This window comes from Mus caroli, unplaced genomic scaffold, assembly GCF_978045245.1.
Source record: "Mus caroli unplaced genomic scaffold, Mus_caroli_1 scaffold_17, whole genome shotgun sequence".
NCBI lineage: Eukaryota > Metazoa > Chordata > Mammalia > Rodentia > Muridae > Mus > Mus caroli.
In genome coordinates this window covers 9,198,770-9,217,125 of record NW_028227272.1, presented here as the reverse complement: position 1 = coordinate 9,217,125, position 18,356 = coordinate 9,198,770, and the positions used below count along the sequence as shown (strand labels likewise).

The 18,356-nt window shown below is 40.8% G+C and overlaps 1 non-coding gene and 1 pseudogene across 1 annotated transcript; one reads left to right on the top strand and one right to left on the bottom strand.

Moving 5' to 3' along the window:
* LOC110312003 (developmental pluripotency-associated protein 2-like) overlaps positions 1 to 18,356 on the top strand; it is a 90,356-nt pseudogene that overhangs the window by 54,499 nt on the left and 17,501 nt on the right.
* On the bottom strand, positions 8,438 to 8,544 carry LOC115029672 (U6 spliceosomal RNA). The gene has a single exon (XR_003835222.1). It is a non-coding gene; the product is annotated as a U6 spliceosomal RNA (small nuclear RNA).

Genomic DNA, 18,356 nt, shown 5'->3' with positions numbered 1-18,356 from the left:
GAGAAGGGACTTACAATTGACTTTTAAAAGTATTTTACATATATTGGCTCTACATTTGTTGGCTAACAAAATAGATAAGTGGATAAATAAAAGTTCAGTCATACTTTAACACACTGTATACATTTAAGGAGTCAGTGGGCTGGGAAATCAAAGTTCGGTGATACTTTACACTTTGTATACATTCAAGAATTCCTTGGGCTACGGAGACAGCTCAGTAAGTAAAGGTGCTTGTTGTGCAAGCATGAGGATCTGGGTCCCAATTCCCAGTGTCCGTGTGAAAAAGCTGAGCATGTCAGTATATGCTTGTGACCCCTGGGATGTGGTCAGGCAAGAACCAGAGCCAGTCTACCAGATCTGGTGAGGTTTGGGGTCCCATGAAGGACCCTATGTAAAAGAAATAAATTGCAAATAGAGGAGGACACCCAACATTCCTCTCAAACCTCCCAGGGTATTCATATCCATACTCATGCGTATGCTTTTCGTACAAACACAAAAGAAGCATGTCATAAGTTGATTAAATTTTTGGGATCTCTACCAATTAAGTGATCACCACACAAAGAGCAGTTCATACACGTACTTGGCTGAGCTGATTGTCTCTGTGGAAGGAAAGTAAATAGTCTTGCTGATTATCTAAATGTGCTTCTGGGTAGTCCCCTCAGCAATTTATTTACTTCTGTAACAAATGGTAACTGGGGGCTTTTCCTATGTCCAGAAGGAAGAAGCACACTTGTATTACAGAGATAAATATGGCTTGTCTGACTCACCTGACACATCATCCATCACTATAAGAAGGTGCCAAGATACTTGGTAATGATCTACAAAGAGGATTATTATAGTTGTTGAGAATTGTCTAAGTTCAGAGCTCAAGGTAACTTGGCAATCATCTTTTTCAGTTCTTTCATGACAAAGCCAAGTAAAAGAGAATTGATCAAGGTCAGGCTGCCATCTGAATATGAAATCTACCCAATAGAGTCATGTGATTGAACACTGGGAAGATTTTGAAAATGCTTAGGTGGAGCCTCATCAGAGCAAGTGGGTCACTGAGGAGAGCCTGGAAGGGTTGTAGCCTGGTTCACATCCCGCTCTCTGCTTCTTGACTGCATATGTGTTATGGCCAACTGGTCTCTTACTCCTGTTACTATACCTTCTTTCTTATGGCAAACAGCATTGCCTGAAAACATAAGCTAGAATAAACCATTCCTGGCTTAAATTATTTCTTATCAGTCATTTGGGCACAGCAGTGAGAAAAGTAAATAGTAAACCATATGAAGATCATGGTTAAAAATTTTTTAAAGCTAAATAATATGTATCTCTACTTTTGCAGTGTAACAAACATTCCTCAAACTTCGAAACAGCATGAACCAATCAGCATTGATTCAGTTCTAAACCCAAGAGTTGGGTAGGGATGGAAGACTGTTCTCCTCTGTTCCACGTGGGTTTTATCCAACTAGATGCCCCAGGCATAGGGTTTTCTTGGCATGGAAAACAAACAGGAAAGTGAGTAAAGAATGAGCCACAGGCCATGGATGATGAAGCCTTGGGGGTGGCACAGTACCATATCTAGAATCATAGTGACTAAAGAATCATAGGCTCAACACAAACCAGGGTGCAGGACATTGTTCTTTACACTTTTACTAGAAGTGTAAAAAAAAAAAAATAAGAATAAAAAAACATAAGAGACAAAGGTGGGAGTGGATCAAAGAATGACAAAATAGCATCAACAATGCAGTCTATGACAGGATTTTAGTAACAGCCTGGTGCAGGGGACTTGCCTCTTAGAGAGTAATTTCTGGTGTGTGAAGGCAAATGTCTTAGAGAGTAGGGAGGGGGAGCTGTGGAAATCACCACTCTGCTGTTAGGGAGAGCACAGCAGAGGAACTGCAGCTTTTCCTTCTCTTTCTAATCTAATCTAATCTAATCTAATCTAATCTAATCTAATCTAATCTAATCCAATCTAATCTGCTTAAGATACAGCAAGTACCAGAGCTCGGGGAAGTGAGGGTGAAGGTCACTACTCAGGAGCTGTCTTAGTTAGAATTTCTGTTGCTGTGAAGAGACATCATGACCAAGGCAACTCTCATAAAGGACAACATTTAATTGGGACTCGCTTACACTCTCATAGGTTCAGTTTATTATCATCATGGCAGGAAGCATGGCAACATGGTGCAGGTAGATATGGTGCTAGAGGAGCCAAGAGTTCTACATCTTCATCAAAAGGAAGCCAGTATCACATCAAAAGGCAGCCAGGATCAGACTGTCTCGAAGGCACTTAGCAGGAGAGTCTCTTCTGCACAGGATGGAGTCTTAGCATAGGGCCACAAAGCCTGCCCTCGCAGTGACACACTTCTTCTAACAAGTCTTACCTCCTAATAGTGCCATTTCCCATGAGCCAAGCTTATTCAAACCACCAAAGATGCTCAGAGAGGTGATGCTGAGGGTCACCTCCTCAAAGCCCTGGTGGATTGTGAGCATGAAGAATGGGGAAAGAGGTATATTAGGGAGGAGATGAGACAAGTGCTCTCTTCCTTCATGTGCTGCAAAAGTGCAAGTCCTTCTATTCCTTGTTCAAAGCCAAGATGTGAATATGGCATTGTCATGAGGAAGGTGAATTTAGATAAAAATATGTGTCTGGGCACAACTTTAAGGTCTAAGCAAATACAATGTCTGTCGTTCTGGGATTCTTTTGCTCTCAGTAATCAAAAAAGGACAGGATCCTCCTTCAACAGTTCCCACCCTTTCTGGGACCCACTTGAGCTCTCTTTCTCCCTAACAAGGCCCTTGCTAGACCCCTATGGGGGATTAGTCAGGGAGAAGAGCTGGAAGGGCAGGGTTTTGTGTACTGGGAAAAATAGTCGAGAAAGTTACTTTCACAGCAATCATGCCTACTAGTTCCTTGGAGGCAAGACTTCTATAAACTGGGAAGCACTACAGCAAGAACACAATGACTGTTATTGAGGCTTCACACCCAAATCATAGCTATTGATGCCAGAGAAGAAGCAAATTCGTTGGGTGGGTGTCGAGTTTGTTTTCACAGTAACTGAATTGCAAAGACTTTCTAGGTTGCTTCACTGATCATAAGGCACAGAAGGAGAGAGGTAAAAATAATAATAACAATAGTAACAATAGATACCCACATATGGAACTCGTATTCTTCACTGCACATCTCCTTCAAGTCTACTTATCTCATTACCACAGGGCAATAGTAGCAGGTATGTGGCCTACACCAGCTGATCAGACCCTTTCCATATACACAGTAGGAGGGGTTTATCTATTCCAAAGTTGACACCTGATAAAACCACTGTCAAATGTGATTTTCTAATGTCATCTTAACTGAGCCCCTGTAAGGCCCAGTATTTGATCAAACTTAGTTTCAATGTGTCCAGGAAAGGGGTTAGGGATAGTGTCTTAACAGGTGGATCAGAGAAACAAATTGTCCTCCCTCTAATGAGGCCTTACCTGGAGGTATAAGCAAAAGAATAGGCAGGTTAAAGAGAGTTTTCTTTCTTTGCCTAGCCCCTTTTGAGCTATTTTATGTGTTTATTCCTGCACTTGGACTATTGCTGACACCATTGGTTTCAGTGGTTTGGGGGCCACTGGACTCTGACTAAAACCTCACTACTAAGCTCTCCAGAGTCTCACACTTGCAGATAGTAGGATGAGAAACACCACAGTTTCCATAATTGCATGGACAAGTTCCTATATAGATATAGATTTGAACATGGATACAGATATGCATATGGATGCTATAGATGTAGATGATGATAGATGCAGATATGTATATAGATGTAGATAGCAGTGTCCTAATTTCACTCCTGTTGTGATAAAATACCCTCTGATGGTTTATATATGCTTGATACAGGGAGTGACACTATTAGGAGGTGTGGTCTTATTGGAGTAGGTGTGGTGCTGTATGTGTGAGCCTTTTTTTTTTTTAATATTTTTATTACATATTTTCCTCAATTACATTTCCAATGCTATCCCAAAAGTCCCCCATAGCGCCCACCACTTCCCTACCCACCCATTCCCATTCTTTTGGCCCTGGCATTCCCCTATATTGGGTCATATAAAGTTTGCAAGTCCAATGGGCCTCTCTTTCCATTGATGGCCGACTAGGCCATCTTTCAATACATATGCAGCTAGAGACAAGAGCTCCGGGGTTCTGGTTAGTACATCATGTTGTTCCAACAATAGGGTTGCAGATCCCTTTAGCTCCTTGGGTACTTTCTCTAGCTTCTCCATTGGGAGCCCTGTGATACATCCAATAGTTGTCTGTGAACATCCACTCCTGTGTTTGCTAGGCCCCGGCATCGTCTCACAAGAGACAGCTATATTTGGGTCCTTTCAGCAAAATCTTGCTAGTGTATGCAATGGTGTCAGCGTTTAGAAGCTGATTATGGGATGGATCCCTGGATACGGCAGTCTCTAAATGGTCCATCCTTTCATCACAGCTACGAACTTTGTCTCTGTAACTCCTTCCCTGGGTGTTTTGTTCCCAATTCTAAGAAGGGGCACAGTGTCCACACTTTGGCCTTCATTCTTCTTGAGTTTCATGCGTTTATCAAATTGTATCTTATATCTTGGGTATCCTAAGTTTTGGGCTAATATCCACTTATCAGTGAATACATATTGTGTGAGTTCTTTTGTGATTGTGTTACTTCACTCAAGATGATGCCCTCCAGGTCCATCCATTTGGCTAGGAATTTCATTAATTCATTCTTTTTAATAGCTGAGTAGTACTCCATTGTGTAAATGTACCATAATTTCTGTATCCATTCCTCTGTTGAGGGACATCTGGGTTCTTTCCAGCTTCTGGCTATTATAAATAGGGCTGCTATGAACATAGTGGAGCATGTGTCCTTTTTACTGGTTGGGACATCTTCTGGATATATGCCCAGGAGAGCTATTGCTGGATCCTCCGGTAGTACTAAGTCCAATTTTCTGAGGAACTGCCAGACTGATTTCCAGAGTGGTTGTACAAGCTTGCAATCCCACCAACAATGGAGGAGTGTTCCTCTTTCTCCACATCCTCGCCAGCATCTGCTGTCACCTGAATTTTTGATCTTAGCCATTCTGACTGGTGTGAGGTGGAATCTCAGGGTTGTTTTGATTTGCATTTCCCTGATGATTAAGGATGTTGAACATTTTTTCAGGTGCTTCTCTGCCATTCGGTATTCCTCAGGTGAGAATTCTTTGTTCAGTTCTGAGCCCCATTTTTTAATGGGGTTATTTGACTTTCTGGAGTCCACCTTCTTGAGTTATTTATATATATTGGATATTAGTCCCTTATCTGATTTAGGATAGGTGAAGATCCTTTCCCAATCTGTTGGTGGTTTGTCTTATTGATGGTGTCTTTAGCCTTGCAGAAGCTTTGCAGTTTAATGAGCTCCCACTTGTCAATTCTCGATCTTACAGCACAAGCCATTACTGTTCTATTCAGGAATTTTTCCCCTGTGCCCATATCTTCAAGGCTTTTCCCCACTTTCTCCTCTATAAGTTTCAGTGTCTCTGGTTTTATGTGAAGTTCCTTGATCCACTTAGACTTGACCTTAGTACAAGGAGATAGGAATGGATCGATTTGCATTCTTCTACATGTTAACAACCAGTTGTGCCAGCACCATTTGTTGAAAATGCTGTCTTTCTTCCACTGGATGTTTTTAGCTCCCTTGTCGAAGATCAAGTGACCGTAGGTGTGTGGGTTCATTTCTGGGTCTTCAATTCTATTCCATTGGTCTATTTGTCTGTCACTATACCAGTACCATGCAGTTTTTATCACAATTGCTCTGTAGTAGAGCTTTAGGTCCGGCATGGTGATTCCACCAGAGGTTCTTTTATCCTTGAGAAGAGTTTTTGCTATCCTAGGTTTTTTCTTATTCCAGATGAAATTGCAGATTGCACTTTCTAATTCGTTGAAGAATTGATTTGGAATTTTGATGGGGATTGCATTGAATCTGTAGATTGCTTTTGGCAAGATAGCCATTTTTACAATGTTGATCCTGCCAATCCATGAGCATGGGAGATCTTTCCATCTTCTGAGATCTTCTATAATTTGTTCTTCAGAGACTTGAAGTTCTTATTATACAGATCTTTCACTTCCTTAGTTAGAGTCACGCCAAGATATTTAATATTATTTGTGACTATTGAGAAGGGTGTTGTTTCCCTAATTTCTTTCTCAGCCTGTTTATTCTTTGTGTAGAGAAAGGCCATTGATTTGTTTGAGTTAATTTTATATCCAGCTACTTCACCGAAGCTGTTTATCAGGCTTAGGAGTTCTCTGGTGGAATTTTTAGGGTCACTTATATATACTATCATATCATCTGCAAAGAGTGATATTTTGACTTCATCTTTTCCAATTTGTATCCCTTTGATCTCCTTTTGTTGTCGAATTGCTCTGGCTAGGACTTCAAGTACAATGTTGAATAGGTATGGAGAAAGTGGACAGCCTTGTCTAGTCCCTGATTTTAGAGGGATTGCTTCAAGCTTCTCACCATTTACTTTGATGTTGGCTACTGGTTTGCTGTAGATTGCTTTTATCATGTTTAGGTATGGGCCTTGAATTCCTGATCTTTCCAAGACTTTTATCATGAATGGGTGTTGGATCTTGTCAAATGCTTTTTCCGCAACTAACGAGATGACCATGTGGTTTTTGTCTTTGAGTTTGTTTATATAGTGGATTACGTTGATGGATTTCCGTATATTGAACCATCCCTGCATCCCTGGGATGAAACCTACTTGGTCAGGATGGATGATTGTTTTGATGTGTTCTTGGATTCGGTTAGCAAGAACTTTATTGAGGATTTTTGCATCAATATTCATAAGGGATATTGGTCTGAAGTTTTCTATCTTTGTTGGGTCTTTTTGTGGTTTAGGTATCAGAGTAATTGTGGCTTCATAGAAGGAGTTGGGTAGAGTACCTTCTGTTTCTATTTTGTGGAATAGTTTGTGAAGAACTGGGATTAGATCTTCTTTGAAGGTCTGATAGAACTCTGCACTAAACCCATCTGGTCCTGGGCTTTTTTTAGTTGGGAGACTATCAATGACTGCTTCTATTTCTTTGGGGGATATAGGGCTGTTTAGATCATTAACCTGATCTTGATTCAACTTTGGTACCTGGTATCTGTCTAGGAACTTCTCCATTTCATCCAGGTTCTCCAGTTTTGTTGAGTATAGCCTTTGGTAGAAGGATCTGATGTTGTTTTGGCTGTCTTCAGGATCTGTTGTTATGTCTCCTTTTTCATTTCTGATTTTGTTAATTAGGATGCTTTCCCTGTGCCCTCTAGTGAGTCTGGCTAAGGGTTTATCTATTTTGTTGATTTTCTCAAAGAACCAGCTCCTTGATTGGTTGATTCTTGCAATAGTTCTTCTTGTTTCCACTTGGTTGATTTCGGCCCTGAGTTTGATTATTTCCTGCCGTCTACTCCTCTTGGGTGAATTTGCTTCCTTTTGTTCTAGTGCTTTTAGGTGTGTTGTCAAGCTGCTAATGTGTGCTCTCTCTAGTTTCCTTTTGGAGGCACTCAGAGCTATGTGTTTTCCTCTTAGAAATGCTTTCATTGCGTCCCATAAGTTTGGGTATGTTGTGGCTTCATTTTCATTGAACTCTAAAAAGTCCTTAATTTCTTTCTTTATTCCTTCCTTGACCAAGGTATCATTGAGAAGAGTGTTGTTCAGTTTCCACTTGAAGGTTGGGTTTCTATTATTTATTTTGTTATTGAAGATCAGCCTTAGTCCATGGTGATCTGATAGGATGCATGGGACAAGTTCAATATTTTTGTATCTGTTGAGGCCTGTTTTGTGACCAATTATGTGGTCAATTTTGGAGAAGGTACCATGAGGTGCTGAGAAGAAGGTATATCCTTTTGTTTTAGGATAGAATATTCTGTAGATATCTGCCAGATCCATTTGATTCATTATTTCTGTTAGTTTCACTGTGTCCCTGTTTAGTTTCTGTTTCCATGATCTGTCCATTGGTGAAAGTGGTGTGTTGAAGTCTCCCACTATTATTGTATGAGGTGCAATGTGTGCTTTGAGATTTACTAAAGGTTCTTTAATGAATGTGGCTGCCTTTGTATTTGGAGCATAGATATTCAGGATTGATAGTTCCTCTTGGAGGATTTTACCTTTGATGAGTATGAAGTGTCCCTCCCTGTCTTTTTTAATGACTTTGGGTTGGAAGTCAATCTTATCAGATATTAGAATGGCTACTCCAGCTTGTTTCTTCATACCATTTGCTTGGAAAATTGTTTTCCAGCCTTTCATTCTGAGGTAGTGTCTATCTTTTTCTCTGAGATGAGTTTCCTGTAAGCAGCAAAATGTTGGGTCTTGTTTGTGTAGCCAGTTTGTTAGTCTATGTCTTTTTATCGGGGAGTTGAGTCCATTGATATTAAGAGATATTAAGGAAAAGTAATTGTTGTTTCCTGTTATTTTTGTTGTTAAAGTTGGAAAAAATATGGAACGCTTCACGAATTTGCGTGTCATCCTTGCGCAGGGGCCATGCTAATCTTCTCTGTATCGTTCCAATTTTAGTATATGTGCTGCCGAAGCGAGCACATGTGTGAGCCCTTAAAACCCTAATCCTAGCTGACTGAAAGTCAGTAATCTGCTAGCAGCCTTCAGATGAAGATGTAGACCTCTCAGCTCTGCCTGCACCATGCCTGCCTAGATGCTGCCATGCTCTTGCCTTGATGATAATGGACTGAACCTCTGAACCTGTAAGCCAGCTCCAATTAAATGCTGTCCTTTATAAGACTTGCATTGGTCATGGGGTCTGTTCACAGCAGTAAAACCCCAAATAAGACATACTCTAACAAAAATCAGCTTGGACCAGAAAGAGTCTTTTGTCCTTCCAGTATCAGTTTGCAGTCCATCGCTGTGAGGAAGTCAAGGAAGAAACTCGAAGAGTCATATCACATGCACAATAAAGAGCAGAGAGAATGAATGAAATGCTGTTTGCTGTTCAACTCAATTTAGCTTTATGCATTCAAAGTCCTGCTCAGTAACAGTGCTGCCCATGTTCAGGATGGGTCTTCCCACCTCTTCTTAACTAACTAGGAAAAATATTTGACACATACACCTACAGGTTAACTCAGTCCAGGCAATCCCTTATCTAGGTTCTCTTCCCAGGTATATCAAGTTGGCAAATTGAAGTAACCATCACATGCGAATACAGAAATATCACCCATTAGGTCTTGTTCTCAGGAAATTTCTTAATTTTTAAAGGTGTATTTATTTCATTTTATTTTAATATTTTGTTTTGTGCATGAGCATTCTGCTTGCACTCATGTGCATTCCATACATGCCTGATGCCTACAGAGGTCAGGAGAGGGCACTGGATCCCCTGGACCAAGAGTTATAGATTGTTGTGAGCCCCCATGTAGGCGCTGGTAATCTTCTGCAAAACCAACAAGTATTCTTAACTGCTGAGCACTTGGACATTTATGCTGGGAAGGTCTGTTGGAGATTCCCAAATGTTCTGTCCTCCTTGATTCCCACCATCCTGGAAAACACTCCTCATCTCTCTAGTTCACTGACTTTCATTTAAACTGCATTAAAAGAACCAACAACAAAGTTCTACTACTGTGACCAAAAACTATAGCCAATAATACTGCCCTAATACATGGATAAACACTGTTCTCTTTCAAAGGCTTAAAACCATCTGTAGGGCTACATCTAGCAAGAAGGCCTGTAATTGCTACTTGTGAAGCAGAAGCAGAATCACAAGTTTAAAGTCCCCACTGGCTAGAACAAGTTTGGTGGCATTCTGAGTAATTGAATAAGATGCTCTGTCTAACATATTTAAAAACAAAACAAAGAACTGAGGACATAAGTATAGTAGTAGAGCACATAGTGTCTGCATGACTCATAAGATTCCAACCCCCATAAAACAAAATAAACCATCAAACAACTCCCCCCCCCCCCATACACACATAGAAATTCATAGATAGGAAGCCAATATCTGGTGAACATCAGAGGCAGGATTTGAACCAGCTTCCTGTAGCCAGAGTTTCTATATAATTCCCTTTATAATGAAGGCTTCCTATGAGAAGGTAGCAGAATAGTTACCAGGTATATGCTGTTCCCTGAGTGTGGCTTTTGTGGATGCTTAAAAACAGAAATGCCAGGACCGGTGTCAGCTTCCTTGCCTAGGTCTGGGAAGGAAGATGCAAAATAGTCAAAGATGGATCGACCAGAAAGTGTGGTCTATGCTAGCTCAGAACTAAGCACCACATCTGTGTGCTCTTACTAAATCACTGTGGGCTCTACCTCTTGAGGGATGTGGGACACCTAGTGTAGTCTTTATGACAGTGCATTGCTAGTCTGAGGAATGGCCATGAGACCAATCACCAAATAGCATTGGGACAAAAGCATTCTGCATAAACTGAACAATAATAAGAAAATTGACTTTGTGCTAGGCACCATTTTAAATGTTTTATGTGGATTATGTCTCCAATTATTGTATCAATATCAGCGTTATTATCTCTTTTTCAGAAAAAGGACCCAAAATAAAAATTAAATATCTATGCTAAGGCCTCTAGGCAGGGATTGGAACCTAAGCAATCCAGCTGTGTTTTGTTACCGTGCTTGGAATGGAAGCCAGGGTCTTATGGGTGCTAGGCAAGAGCTCAAACACTGGGCTACATCCCCAGCTCTTTACTCTGACTTGAAAGCAAACAGAGCAGAAGATGCTAGGGGTCCCAAGATGACTTTATCCTGAAACTCCTTCTTGCATACCCGTTTCTTACAGTTGTGGTCCATATCTTGGGATAACAACATCAAGTAAGACAGTCTTTGCAAAATAAGTTCATTTAAAAAAAGATTTTGTTTATTTTTATGTGTCTGGGTGTTTTGCCTGAATATCTGTCCATGTATCATGTGCATGCAATGCTGTGGAGGCTGGTGGCAGCAAGGTTGGGTGAGTGTGTTTCATAGCCCTAGACTGGCATTACAGAAGGTTGTGAGCCTCCATATAGGTGCTGGGATTTGAACTAGGGTCTTCTGGAAAAACAACAAATTCTTTTAACTGTAGAGTCATCTCTCCAGTCCCAGCACTTAGATTTTATGGAAGGTATATATGATGTTGCCTTTGATCTCAAATAAGAGTTGAAAGCTTTGCAGGCTGGTTTTGATTGGCAAGGATTTGTAGTTCTGATGTGTAATTGGAGCTCCAGATTCCCTTGCCCTACTCAGTTTCATTCCCTTTGAAGCCAACTTTGCAACCACCTACGTCCTTGAGAAAATCAGGCACAAGTTGGGACTTTCTCATCGCAGGGGTGCTATTCCTTTGTTGCTGTTTGTTTCTGTGTACATATGGGAGAGGATGTCCAAGTGTGCAGGTAGGCATGTATGCAAAAGCCAGAGGTCAACCACAGTTATCATTCCTTGTTTATTGAGACAAAGACTCTCTCACTGATGAGGAACTTGCTGACTCAGCTAGTCCAGCTAGCTTGTGAGCTGTGGACATTCACCTCCATGGTACCTGAATCACAAGTGCACAATGCCACACAGGACTTTGTTATGTGGGTTCTTGGCATTGATCTCATATTCTCATGCTTGCATGGCAAGCACTTTACCAACTGAGCCATCTGCCCAGCCCCTCCTGTTGCTACCTATTTACTCTTAGAGAGTAAATACCCTAGCCTTTGATATTCTGCACAAGCCTGAATTAGCCTCCCAGGCTCCGGAGCTAAATTCCATCAATCTGTAGTATGTATTTTACATAGAGAGTGGAGGAGAGGAGAAGACACTCCCTACTCCCCTACCCACAGCCTTGTATTCACAGGGCTCTAGCTGGCTCTGAATCTGGAGCCTGCAGAATTAGCTGCTAAGAGAGAAAAGGATGGGAAATTATTAGGCAGATATCTGGCTACTTTGGGACTTTATAGCTCCAGGGGCTTTAGGGACACTGTGGAGTGGGGGCTGGATTTGAAATTGAGTCTGTGTTCACTTTTAATTATCTTTTTCTATTAGTTCACAATATTGCCATTACTATTATTCTTCAACACCAGAGGATATACGGATGTGGTTGACTGAACTCAGTTAAGGCCTTCAGCTTTTTCAAGGTCATTTTCATATCTGTTTAATGAAGATAATAGACCATATCACAGACACTATTGCCAAGAAAATTAAAAAGAGTATTTGCCACGCATTTACTCAGGAAGTACACGAATATATATATATATATATACATATATATATATATATATATATATATATATATATATATATATAATTGAAGGTCTTTTATGGTGTTTTGCAAGTGTTTAACAAACATGTAATATATATCAGCTATTGTATTAGTTACTTTTAAAAAAATCTTAGTTAATTCCCACTAAGATGCAGTTCTTATACTGTGCGTATTTCACAGACAGAACTTTTTAAAACATTGAACAGCTATTCAACCATCGTGTGGATGTTACTTGGTAGAGATGATATTATTATGACTGTTATTAGTAGTCTTGTCATATGGGTCCTGACTCTAACAAGGCATTGCACATATATCAGTGCAAAAACACACTGGTGATATCAGACAGATTCATCTGAATACATCATACAGACATCATGCAGTAATATATAGCCAGGTGTGCAAATAAACACCTGTCATCCCAGTACTGGAAAGGTAGAGACAGGAGGTAGAAGAGTTCAAGGTTATCTAGATACATACAAAGTCTAGGTCTCAAAAAATATATAGAGAAAGGATAGATAGAAAAAGAAACAAAGCATAAGCGTTTTAGAAAAAAATGCTTCTGTTGGTTTATAGAATTTAACTTCTCCTCTAAAGTCAAGATGATGTTTTAAAAATTTTTTATCAATGCCAATTCCCAAAGTAGAGAAATTTTGGACAGTAAAATACAAAGGTTGTCAGAATTATGTCCTCAGAGGGGAATTTGAAGCCCACAATAAATAATAAGCGAAAGCAATCTAGGTTAAAATTATTCATTCATTCACTCAGTGATGTAGTGTTGGACATTATCTATGCCCTATGTACCATGACACAATGCTGGAGTCTATGGCTATTAAAGCCCGCTGGTGCTAGAAATGCTGTTGGCACAGCCTTGCAATGCCACCTCTTTGATCAAGATGGATGGTTGTAACCTGGGGACATTGGCATCATTTTTTATCTTTGTTGTGTATGCTCAGGATTTTGGGGAATCTCCTGTTCACCATAACAACACTAGCCACTTTTGCTAATTACACTTGAATGTAAAAGTATTAAAGTTAAAACTTAGCCTTTAGGTACTCCATCTCCATTGCCACATTTCTAGTGTTCAGAACCTCCGCCAGCCACTTCCCAAGAGCTCAATACTTAGCCTGGCTGAGGGTCCCCATACTTAGTGGTTCATGTTCAGCAATCCATAGAGCTTCATTGCAGAACACCAAACAACATTGTGTGTATGTGTGTGTGTGCTCACGTGTGCGTGTGCATGTTTATGTCTGTGTGTAGTTTAGAAACAACCACCTTCTAGTCTCCTTATGTATTTGGTGAGATGGAGGCACAGAGATAGATGCACAGGGATGCAGAATCTATTCAAGCTCAAGTGAAAACTCAGTGTCTCTGGTAAGAAGTTGTCCTACTTTCTAACTTGTCCTACACAGCATGCCAGCTTGCCTTCACAAATCAAGGATAGGAGCTCATTAGCCTCAGATTTGACATTGCTTTGCATGGTCTGTGGACACCAAATAGTCCTCAGAGGAAGTGGTCTCTAGAGCAGACCCAACCATCTCCTGTGGAGAGGGTGTGCATCACTGATGCTAGACAGAAAGAGGAGAGCAGTGGCTGTCCTGTGTGCATGACTCCTAGGACTGAACTTGGCAAGCAATATCTGCTCAGTAGTATGAAGTTATTATTGCAGAAAATAGAACCAAGAATCAGAAAGGTGACATAATTTGCTGAAGTTTACCCAGCTACAAGGAGGAGGAAAGATAGGAGAGAGACAGAGAGAGACAGAGAGAGAGACAGAGAGAGAGAGAGACAGAGAGACAGAGAGACAGAGAGAGACAGAGAGACAGAGAAAGACAGAGAGACAGAGACAGACAGAGACAGACAGAGACAGAGAGAGGTGAACTCAACCTAGGACCTGATCTATGAACTCATATGCCTCTAACTTTGAATTTTGTCTTAAAACTTCATTTTTATGAGATAAGAAACAATTAGAATTGCATATTTTTCTCTTTTCTGGCTGTGCTTCAAATTCAAAAATCAAAACAAATGTCAAGCCAAAGTTTAAACAAGAACTCTCCCTACTGGGAAAGGCACCTTTGCTCTCCTCCTTCCAATCTGATTTTGACAGCTCTGCCCATCTCTGTACTGGGACCCCCTGAAAACATGACTGAGTCCAGGGAGGACCAGAAGGAGCCATGAGTGAGACATCTGGAGAATCAGGGATGCACTGAGGATTATGTAGGATTCTGAGTGATCCCTGGCACCTCTGTCTCAGGATGAATGAGAGAGACAAACACAGACTCCCTTGATGTTGGGCTCCCTTCCAACCTCAGCCACAGCTGTACCACTTCAAATTCCTGTCAGGCAAAGAGAACTGGCTTTACACTTGTGTGATAAGGCACCATCTTCTCTTATTCGTGTAGGTTTACCTTGTTCTGTCACTTTGAGGACTGAAGTATTTGCTTGAGAGTTTTCCCAATGGATCTCCTAGGATGGGAGGAATGCAGCTGGCTAGTGAGCGTCCTCACTACTAGTTGAGTTTATTTTGCAAAAATAAACATAGGGAAATGAGTCTTTGGAGATTCCCTGAATCCAAAGGAAAATATGGGGTAGGGGAGGTCACTTAGAACCAAGCTCAGAGGGTTCTCTGCACCAGCTAAGGCACTGCTACTTGGTTTAGAACATGATAAGAATTTCAGAAATCTTTCAATTTATTTGCTTTCAGCAGACAACTGCTACAATTTGGGTTTAATTTGATCATTTTGCAAATATTAAATCCCTGTTATGTGCCAGCTACTCTTTTAGGCCTTACAAACTGGATCATGCACCAGAGAGACACAGGCAGGCTCCCATGGAACTTATATTTATATATCATAATGATTTTCAACTGGGGACATTTGGAATCATCAAGAGGCCTTGTTAATTTCTGTAACAGGGAGAGGGTGGGACATACTTTTGGAATCTTGGAGCAGAGGCCAAGAACATTGTAAAACATCCTGCAATATGCAAAACAGCCTGGACACAAATGGCAAGATGTCAACTGGTACTGAAGGTAGTGCAAACTCTGACCTACCAAGTCATAAGCTCATGGATGATGCCGACCTGTCTCCTTGCATATAAATCACAGACAGCACCACAGTGCCAAGTGCACAGGGTATAAATAGCTGATCAAACAAAGTAAGGTTTTTGTGGGATAGCTTTGGAAATGATCCAAGGATATACCAATGTCAGACTTTAAGTGCTACAGAAAAAAAGAAATGAAAATTTGTGATGTTTTTACTTCCAAGTAGAAGTTCAAGGGTATCCAATGTGAGATGTCCACAATTATGGACTCCAGGTGACTTCTGGGGAAAATGATTAATGAGGCCCTAGGAATCAGGAAGGGTCTGTGACAAACAGCCATAGCCTTTGGAATCCTCCACACGAAAGGGTCAATGGCAGCTGGCATTGATCAGATACTAGCTACAAGCATGCAATCATCATGGCTGAATCATTCCAACCTCCCTGTGAAATGGAATTTCAGTGATCCTGGCTTTACAGACAAAGGATCAAAAGCAGAGACCTTAAGTAACCTGCCCAAGACCACTCAAAGAAAGCACTTTGGTCTCAGGACATGCACAGTGCCTACATTTCCTCTTTGGGTGCTCATTGATGTTTAGGGGACCACCATTTAGCATCCCCAACTGGCCAGATGGCCCCAGAAGGTAGACTCAAACCACAATACAAATGTAGAAACCTAATCTGAAATGGTTAATACAGAGTCCTTCAAGCTGATGTTTGATAGCAATTGTCTTCTGGACTCTAATGTTACTGTAGGTCCCACTTTCTGAACCATTCTACAAGCTCTCTCCTTTGACAATCAAGTGCTCCTCCTGCTTACATAAGCTATCACAATTTTTAGATATCCAAGACCAGTGAATCCTCATACAGAAAGGCTCCAGGAAGTAATCTCTAAACCTAGGAAGCAGCTCCAGGGTCAGTCTGTGGAAAAGGAAAGACATATATCTGAAGATTAGACTATAGCTCAGCCTAGGGATTAGGGGAGGTGGAGAGAGACTGCAGGAGGTGCCCAAGCCTAGATCCATCTGTCTAGGTTTCTTGGCTCTACTCACAGCATGATTTCAAATAAGCCATTTAATATACCTCTAGCTCCCTGTTCCTGAAAGAGGTATATATTAATACTTGCTGTGTGGAGTTGGCTGGAAAACCAAGTGAGCCAACGACACACTTCATCACTCCTAAAATGCTCATCTACATGTTATCATCTCTGGAATTGGAATGTGGCTTACAATTGACAAATTACCACAGATTCGTGTGTGGGTTTTTTTCTCAGTGATGCATAAAATAAAAATGTAAATTATTGATTGCATCTTAGAATCAATAATACAGTATGTCTGGAATATTATAAAAGCTTAAAATATTAGTACTCATTGCCTCTAGTTTTATTATCAGCTCTTAGCATCCCCTCAGGGCTCAGTAAATGTAAGCCCGGAATATTTTTTTCATGGGCTTGTATCTGACCTGAATGTACATATGAAGATTTGTATCAATACAGCACATGGAGAGGTCACACTCTGGGCTATCTTCCTAGGGGCAAGGTCAGCAGAAACCTACAGACAGAATCACTTTGGCAAGAAGAAATGATGAAATTCTAGCAGTAATAAATCACACTTGACAGGCTCTTTGTGGTTTCAGGCAATATTTATAACCATATTCTTCCTCTTGTGCACAATATGCAACACAAAGCCATCAACTCTTCCATCTACGTCTTCCAGTCTCCCACCAAGCCATACAGATTATGAGCCTAGTGATGTGTATGTGATATTGCCTGCTCAGGCTCTGTTTTACATGTGATAAGCCATTCCTCACCTTCAGCTTGGCCACATCTGCATCACCTTGGCCTCACAGTAGTACACCTTAATCTCCATAGTTATTTTCATTATTGTAATGACACTTTCTTATGTTTCCTTTTCTTTCTTTTTTTCATAGTATAGAATAGACTTTATTCAGGGTATGGGGAGGGGAGTTGAGAGAATAAGAGAGGGGGCGCAGAGAGGCAGAGACAGAGACAGAGACAGAGAGACAGAAAGAGAGAGGAAGGGAGGATAGGGCAAGTAGCCCCTGATGTTTATTTTTCTAAATTCTGCTTATTTGTTCACTATTTAGTAGACATTATGTTCATTTAGACATTTTTTTGTCTACATTTACTTGAGCTAAAGAGCTGACTTGGGAGAAGAAAAATGTCATATTCATCAAGATATCAAGTGATTGTTTTTCTTCCTTAAGTCCTAAGTATGTGACCTTTTGCTACATAAAAGGAACCCATATACTTCCAGCTCCCCATGTTTCTGTAGAACAATGAAAACAATAGCGATAGATGGTGATGGTGGTGGCAGTAATGGTTATGAACATGATAATGATGATGTTCTGTGTAATATAAGATGGTGAACAAGAAACTGCCTCCATGTCAACCAAAGAAAGAGAAGATTTAAAATAAAACAAAACCAAGAACAGATCTATTCCAAAGACAGGAAGAGAGGGAGCGCTTAGAAATCCCCAAATAGTACATGAAAAGAGCAGAGAAAGAGACAAGCAATTGCCAAGATAATGGTACATACTTTAACCCCAGTACTTGAGAGATATAGGCAGGGTGATCTCTGTGAGATCAAGACAAGCCTAGTCTAGGTCATCCAGAGCAATACAATAAAGCCTTGTCTAAACAAACTAAAAGGATGTGACATATAGGAGAAAGAAGGAAGCAAGGATGAATACAGTACGGGCTGTATGGTTGGTTGTCTGGCAGAAAGAGAGAACAGAATAATGTCACATGAAGATTTCAGAAAATCATTAATAAAAATGACCAAGGACCTCAAGACTACAGAGAAGCAGAATTCAATTCAGGACCTTTTGTCATAGTCATAGAAGGAAAGGATGGTGTACTGGCTAGTTTTGTGTCAACTTGACACAGCTGGAGTTATCACAGAGAAAGGAGCTTCAGTTGAGGAGATGCCTCCATGAGATCCAACTGTCAGGCATTTTCTCAATTAGTGATCAAGGGGGAAAGGCCCCTTGTGGGTGGGACCATCTCTGGGCTGGTAGTCTTGCGTTCTATAAGAGAGCAGGCTGAGCAAGCCAGGGGAGGCAAGCCAGTAAAAAACATCCCTCCATGGCCTTTGCATCAGCTCCTGCTTTCTGACCTGCT